Raw genomic sequence first — 6,994 nt, 5'->3', positions numbered from 1 at the left:
CTACATGTCTGAGTTATCAGGGAATCACCCAATCCAATCTCATCACTTCCATCTCTCCCACTTCCCTGCCATTCTGAACCTCCCTCAAGCCAAAGTATATTTAGAGTGAAGAAAACAATTATAGTTCAAATCTTGTTTAACCATAATGCCACAAAGGTAAAGTGGTGTATATAATCCAAAAGAAAATGAGGTTCTGATGGAAAATGAAGATTTTTTTGAAAGACCCTAACATATACTATACAGTATAGGGCAGTGTTTGGTCCAAATCTCTGTGCTAGAAACAAATACGTTGCCCAAGTACGCAGAAAAACAACATTGATTTGTTCTTGTTATAATTGTTTGTAACATGAAGTTCTTTCTGCTGAGAGTCTAATAAAAAAATAAAAGGCATGAGAAAACAAAATACTTCCATGTTCTTCATTCCCTGCTGTTCCTAAAAAAGGCAGCTTTGCAATCCTTTCCTGGACTGAACAGATTATGATGCCTTTTGGATGTTGGTCAACCATCAGGTCCCGATCTTCGGCTCCAGATCATCGAAAGCATCTGTCAGAAAGAGACAGGAAGATCATGGCTTTTCCCCAGAAAAGCCCAGCTGGCAAATGCCAGCAGCAAAGGTCTGCCTGAGAGCGGGGCCATTTTCATGCTTTCTGAACAATTTGCACTCTGTTTACTCCCCTGTCTTTCTGCATCTCCACGGGCACACAAGAGTGACATGGACAAGGAACTGCAATCTTTTCTTGTCAAAGCGGGCCACATTTTCCACTTGATTACAAAACCCTCTAAGTGTTATGAGGCCTCGTCTACCTCTGCTCCCACACCTACTCACCCAAAGCCAAACTGAGCCATTATTGCCATTTGGGAGCTTAGAACCTTGAAGGAAGTGGGGGCAGGGCATTCACCATGTCATACATCAAAGGCGTTTCGTTTTTTAACATGATAATTTATATACTGTACACTGTTTACTAAAGTTAGTCAAATAGACAAGACAGACGCAAAATGTCAATAGCTGGGATCTGTTTAAGAATAACTTTTGGGAGCTGAATCAAACCCCCTATCAGGCATGAGGGGCTAAGAACATCGAGGCCATCTATAAGAAGGGACAGAGCCAACTTTACTTCTTGAGGAGGCTCAGGTCCTTCGATGTATGTAGTAAGATGCTACATACTGCATGTTCTATCAGTCGGTGGTAGCGAACGCCATTTTCTACGCAGTGGTATGCTGGGGCCCTGGGATTAGAGCAGTGGATTCTAAAAGGCTGAACAAGCTCATCAGGAGAGCAAGCTCTGTCATTGGGTCTGACCTGGACCCCTTGGAGGTAGTGGCTGAGAGGAGAATGGTGTCCAAACTAGAGGCCATCATGGACAACGTCTCCCATCCCCTCTATGACAGGCTTGTAGAAATGAAGAGCACGTTCAGCAATAGAATGATTCATCCACGGTGCAACAGGGAGCGCTACAGGAGGTCATTCCTGCCTTCTGGGGCAGTGTTGAGTCAGGATAAAGGAATACAAAAATGGAGGGGTGGGGGGGAATAAAAAAGTCATCTCATTGTTTTTTTTATTTCTAAGCAGCAAATATGTTTTTCTTCACAGAAATATTCTAACTGTAATTCATTATTATGAAGACAATGTTGCAAGCAAGAGAAAGCAAGAGAAATAGATCGTACCCAATTAAGATTTCTTTCTTAATCAGTTTACAAAATATAATCATTTCTTTAAATCTAACTAGGATATCATAAAGATCTGATGTTTGGTTAAGATTAGATAAATTATGATGTACCTGCTAATTCTCAAAATAATTAGCAATACAAGAAGAACTATTTAGAGCAATACTACAAAGTATAATACATATAAATAATGTTTGCGATTCAAAGCCATGAATGTGCAATGTGTTAATCACTGCATCAAGATCACATCCTTTTTTCTTTTTTCTTTTCTCTGTGACATGCTCAACAAAAGATGTCACCATAGTGGATCATAAGGGAACTATTTTGACCTATTTACAGTTGTGAACAACCATGAAATTTAGACTTTTAAGAATGGCCAAGGTAATTTGCCTCTGGGATCTTCTGTATATTGAAAGAAAACTCCTTTTCATTGCCCTAACCTGTCATTTGATCAATATTTCTTTTTAGGTTGCTCTTTCATGGGAATACTACTGTTTCTCAGAGCATTCTGCAATGAGTCACATAACAGTTAGAACTTAACAAAACCGAACAGACCCCTGCTGGCAAAACTCTTAGTTGTTGTAGCAATGAGACAGCACAGTGAAAATGGGTATTGTTTTGTTGTGTAGTCTTGTGCACTTAAAGGTGAATAGAATCTGCATATTCCTGTCCAACAAGTAAACCTAATTTCTTTCATGAAAAAAGTGTTGAGTTAAAATATTTTGAGACTGTTTCTTCAAAGTATGAGAACAGTTAGACAAAGAACAGAAAGTTACAAATATTCTCCTCTCTCTGTTGTAGTTATGTGTTGTATAAGCAAGCTGAAAAATGAGAAAAAGTGAGAATACTATTATGTCACTGCTAATATTTAACCTCACTTTGATTTGGAGGGTGGTGTGATGTCTTTCTTTTAGCACTGTAAGTTTAATTAAATCTGTATAAATCCAAATACAGATTGTTTCTGACAACTGTCCTTTCAAGCCTTCAGATTCAGTTCTGTTGTTCCCTTGGCTCATTAAATCTCATAAAATTACATAAATATGTTGATAAATTAGACTTTAATTTAAAAGGTTATTCCTTTCTTTATTTTTTTAAACAGTATTTAACTTTGTCTATTATTACTCAGCCATTTTAAGGCCCATGTCTGGTTTGGAGACACATAGTGGATTGAATGAAAATAATTGAATATTTATATCTTTATCAGTTCTTTATTGATTACAGAACAAATATTTTGCAAATAGCTTTATATACTTATATATCTGATATATAGTGTATTTTGCACTTTTGCTTTTGTGGTACCCTGAGAAAATATTTCATTTCCTCCTATGAACAGCCATCCAGCTGAACTGACTTGGACAAATGTCTGTTGCAGTAACAATCAATACATTCAGCACATAAAAAGCTAGGGCATACAGTTTAATATATTTATTTTCTATTGATCGTTTTATAAGTGGTTCAGTTTACACGGGAAAAAAATCTGGTAGAAGCGGTGCTTTAATTGACACAATTAACCAGAGATTCAGAAACAAACATGCCTTAATATTTCGCTCTACTTAAGAGTGGACATTTTGAGTACCCTTACGGATATACTGTGTTGTGATTATTTTTTCTCTAATGAAGTGACTTGACATTTTTTTTTTGACTCTATCGTGGATAAGAGCTAATCAACAGGAAAGACCAAACCTCCGTTATTAAGGGGGGGCTGCTTTGAAAGGTAAAAAAAATGGGCCACGATCAATGCGGCATCACAAAAACCTTTCTTACGTGCTAATGTATTGTGTCCCCACGGGAGGAGCAGCGGCAGTGAGGCAGAGCAGATTTTTGCAATCACATGGAGTGTGGATGGTGAGACCCTTGAGTCTCGTCCGTGCTGCTTCAAGGCACGTCAGCTGGAATCTTCGAACAAGGGAGAGTCTTTATTTATTTATTTTTTTTCCTGCTCTGCAATAAGATGACACAAAGTGGCTTTAAATTTTTAAAGGCTGCACGACCGTGAAGCCAAAAGGAGATGCGACTGCTGCTTTGTAAAATAAAATAAAAATCGAATATATAAAATCGTTTGAAAGAATCCTATTAATACACATTGGTTTCATTTATTTCTGCTGAAGCTACATTTTAAAACTAATGTCTGACTGGATTTTTGATTACTTAAACTTCTAATGTGTTATCAAAAGTTGGAATGGCTTAATTGCTGAGAATTCAGTTCCTGTACGTTGATTCTAAAATCCAAAAGGCTGAACTCTTCACTGGATTGATTTTCTTACAAAAAAGCTCAAACATGATTCATATGACGACTACTGAAGTAGCTAGGTATTAAATAGGGCCCTCTTAAAACACATTTGTGTCCTTTCATAAGATATGTTACAGCTGTGTTAGGACAAATTTAGCCAAGTATTACATTTAAAATAAAGTACAAAGAAAAGGCTAAATTTGTCATCTTTATCAAGACCAAGATTGCAGCTCTTAGCTCGCTTCCTTCTTTAAAAAGAAGGGTTGATTGGCTTCACAGTTGTCAGCAATTCACACCTAATCATCTGCTCCATTTCACTGGTTGATTCCCACATGAGCATTTTGTGCTGTCCTAAAAACTCCACCAGCCCCAAGAAAGGAGAACAGAAAAGAAAATACTCAGGCAAGCCTTATCTCCACTTTCCTGTAGATTTTCAGTTCAGATATGGCATGACCTGGAAAATTGTAGAAAGAGTTTTTTAAAGAGGAAACAAAAGGTTCAGACTGTTGAGTGCAACATGCCCATCATGAAAGCAAGAAATGCAAGTGCATTTTTATTAACCCAGACTCATTAACAATTAAACATCATGTTCATGTGGAATCTTAACCAGCTGCCCTATGTCTTAAAATCATTACTTTATAAACATGTTCTCCACGCTGCAGAGTCATGAGGTGTGGAAATTTTGAGGAAAAGTATTGTTTAACCCACTTCAGGTTAATTTAATTTCTTAATTTGAGACTGAAACATAGACGTTTGCAAGACACTTTGTATAGACAATGCCTACAGCAAAAAAGCAGCAGTAAACCATATTTTTAAATAGTCTAGTGTATTGTATCTAGCAACTTCTTAAATTATGCAAAGGGTAAAACAACCTAAGATTCCTGTAATGGCTCTGACATTATTAAGACAAGAGAGTGAATACACACTCACGTTTTCCCCTTGCCTCAGTGGCTGTGTCTTAGCTGTTGTGTGTCATACTGTACAATTTCTGTACAGCTGTGGAAAATGATGTGTAAAATGCTTTGTTAACACCTTGCCCTTCACAAAAGTAACAAGCTGAAGAGATGCTGTTCAATAAAATAATATGCAAAAGTGCCAGCACTTGACATTAAAGGATTGGTCTCCTGCTGAAAACACCACTTTATTACCACCAACTAACTAGGAGTGTGTCAGACCTGTGACAGGGCCCAGCCTTTGAACTGGATACAGATTTTTTTAAAAAGGAGATGAGGTCTCTATTTAAGAAATGCAAAGGAAAAAAAACCTGATGTCGACCAAAGACAATCAGAGCTTATATGCAAACACATACACTATGTATTTATACACATATAGAGATATACCTTCAGGATGGGGATCTTTAAATGATCAATTAGCTTCATCGTTGTACTCTCCTCCTCACTGATAGCTGATGTGTGCTGAGTGTACTGGTGCACTTTGGCTGCCGATGCATCACTCAGGTGGATGCTGCACATTGGAGGTGTTGGAGAGGAGTCCCCATCATCCGTAAAGTGCTTTGAGTGTAGTGCCTAGAAAAATGCCATGTAAGTCTAAGGATTACCATTATTACATGGTCTATGTAGCTTGCAAGTGAATACCTGCCAAGGATACATTCGCCTCTGACTGTATTGTTACCATGCAGCATACTGTATTGCATAGTCAGAAAATGGATTAGACCAGGTATCAGAGCAGGTAAGCAGAGTCGCCTGCAGAAATATCCACATGGTATAACCACGCCCTTGGCTTTGTCCACCCCCACACACCCTTTAAACTTTGGGTGGGTATGGGCAGCTCAAGAGCAGACACAAATTCATATTACATCTTTTATACATAAAAATGCAGCTCAAAGTGCTTTACAGAGCAAACATAAAATAGCACGATAAAAATACAAGAGGCCAAAAACTGTGAAGAATAAGATAAAAGCATAAAATAAAAGAAATTAGACAATAGTACTAATGGCAATAGGAAATACAAAAGAAGAGTAATAACTAGGAATTTTAAAGTAAAATTTGTCATGATGTCAAATAAAGTATAAGATCGTAAAAGATTATTAAAAGGCATAAAACATCAATATAAAATGTCAACATGAAATAAAAGGGAAAAATAAAAATATAATTAAAAAAACAACAAACAATGATAAATGAATAGAAGCTAAATTTAAAAAGTGTGTTTTACCTGCTTCTTAAAACAGCTCACTGACATTGCCTGTGGAATATGAACAGGGCAGTGGTAGTGCATTCCTTACCTTAGGTGCATGAATTCTTCATATCTCAGGAGTTAGGTTGGGCCAGGGTGAGGAATGGAGATGACCTACAATTAAAATCAGGTAAATTTCCCCCTTAATCTATTTGTTGGATTAATAACCAACTTCTCAACCTGATCTGGTGTGTAGAGGAGCTGCAGGCGTGTAATGATTGCTGCACTTCTGTAGTGGATGAAGTGGGATCCCTCCTATATGTAATAGCACTTTGGGACCCATGGGTGTGAAAACTCATATATAAATGCACAGAATTATAATAAATGGTTAGCATGCTGGTAGAGTCATTAAGTGCAGCTCTTCATACTGAGCTGCTGTTTGACCTAAGTAGCAGAATTAATCAATATAAAATATTCTGAAACTCCAAAGTACACTACATCCATGAAATAAGGTCCATTAAAATTAGTCAGACTCCTTTCAGTTACCATCTGGATGTTTTCAGTAAAACAGAGGAGTGGGGTACTTAGACCTGTAATCTCTGGTACCAGTGCACGGTCTGAGACCTTCACTGCCATCTGGTGGAGGACATAAAAAGATACATTTGGAATTGGAAGAAAACACTTAATGTTTAGACTTTTACATTTCAGCCCTATATAATGTGTTTAATACTGTTGTTAAATAAACAGCAAGTTAACATAATAAACAGTCATTACTAGGGTTGGATGAGTTGCAAGATTTCTTTAGCAGTCTCTCAAACTGTGAGAATATAACTGGCTGATATGCGTTTGCCTGGGGTAGAAGAGAGAGTCAGGTGAGTTACTGTACGTGGATGTGATGAGAGTGTGGAAGTTCAGAGCTTCACTTATTCTCACAGTCATTAATACTGTTGTGCCAAATGAGAAACT

At 37.4% G+C, this 6,994-nt stretch overlaps 1 long non-coding RNA gene across 1 annotated transcript; it reads right to left on the bottom strand.

The window, feature by feature from the left end:
* Positions 1–469: 469 nt before the first annotated feature.
* On the bottom strand, positions 470–6,196 carry LOC148820008 (uncharacterized). The gene is made up of 3 exons (XR_016094198.1): positions 6,138–6,196; positions 5,236–5,421; positions 470–543 (listed from the first exon to the last, which is right to left on the bottom strand). It is a non-coding gene; the product is annotated as an uncharacterized LOC148820008 (long non-coding RNA).
* Between the last annotated feature and the right edge of the window lie 798 nt (positions 6,197–6,994).

The sequence above is a fragment of the Atractosteus spatula genome, chromosome 15 (assembly GCF_055471065.1).
Source record: "Atractosteus spatula isolate fAtrSpa1 chromosome 15, fAtrSpa1.hap1, whole genome shotgun sequence".
Classification (NCBI taxonomy): domain Eukaryota; kingdom Metazoa; phylum Chordata; class Actinopteri; order Semionotiformes; family Lepisosteidae; genus Atractosteus; species Atractosteus spatula.
The sequence above is the reverse complement of the archived record's forward strand: the minus strand, read 5'-3'. Positions and strand labels throughout refer to the sequence as shown.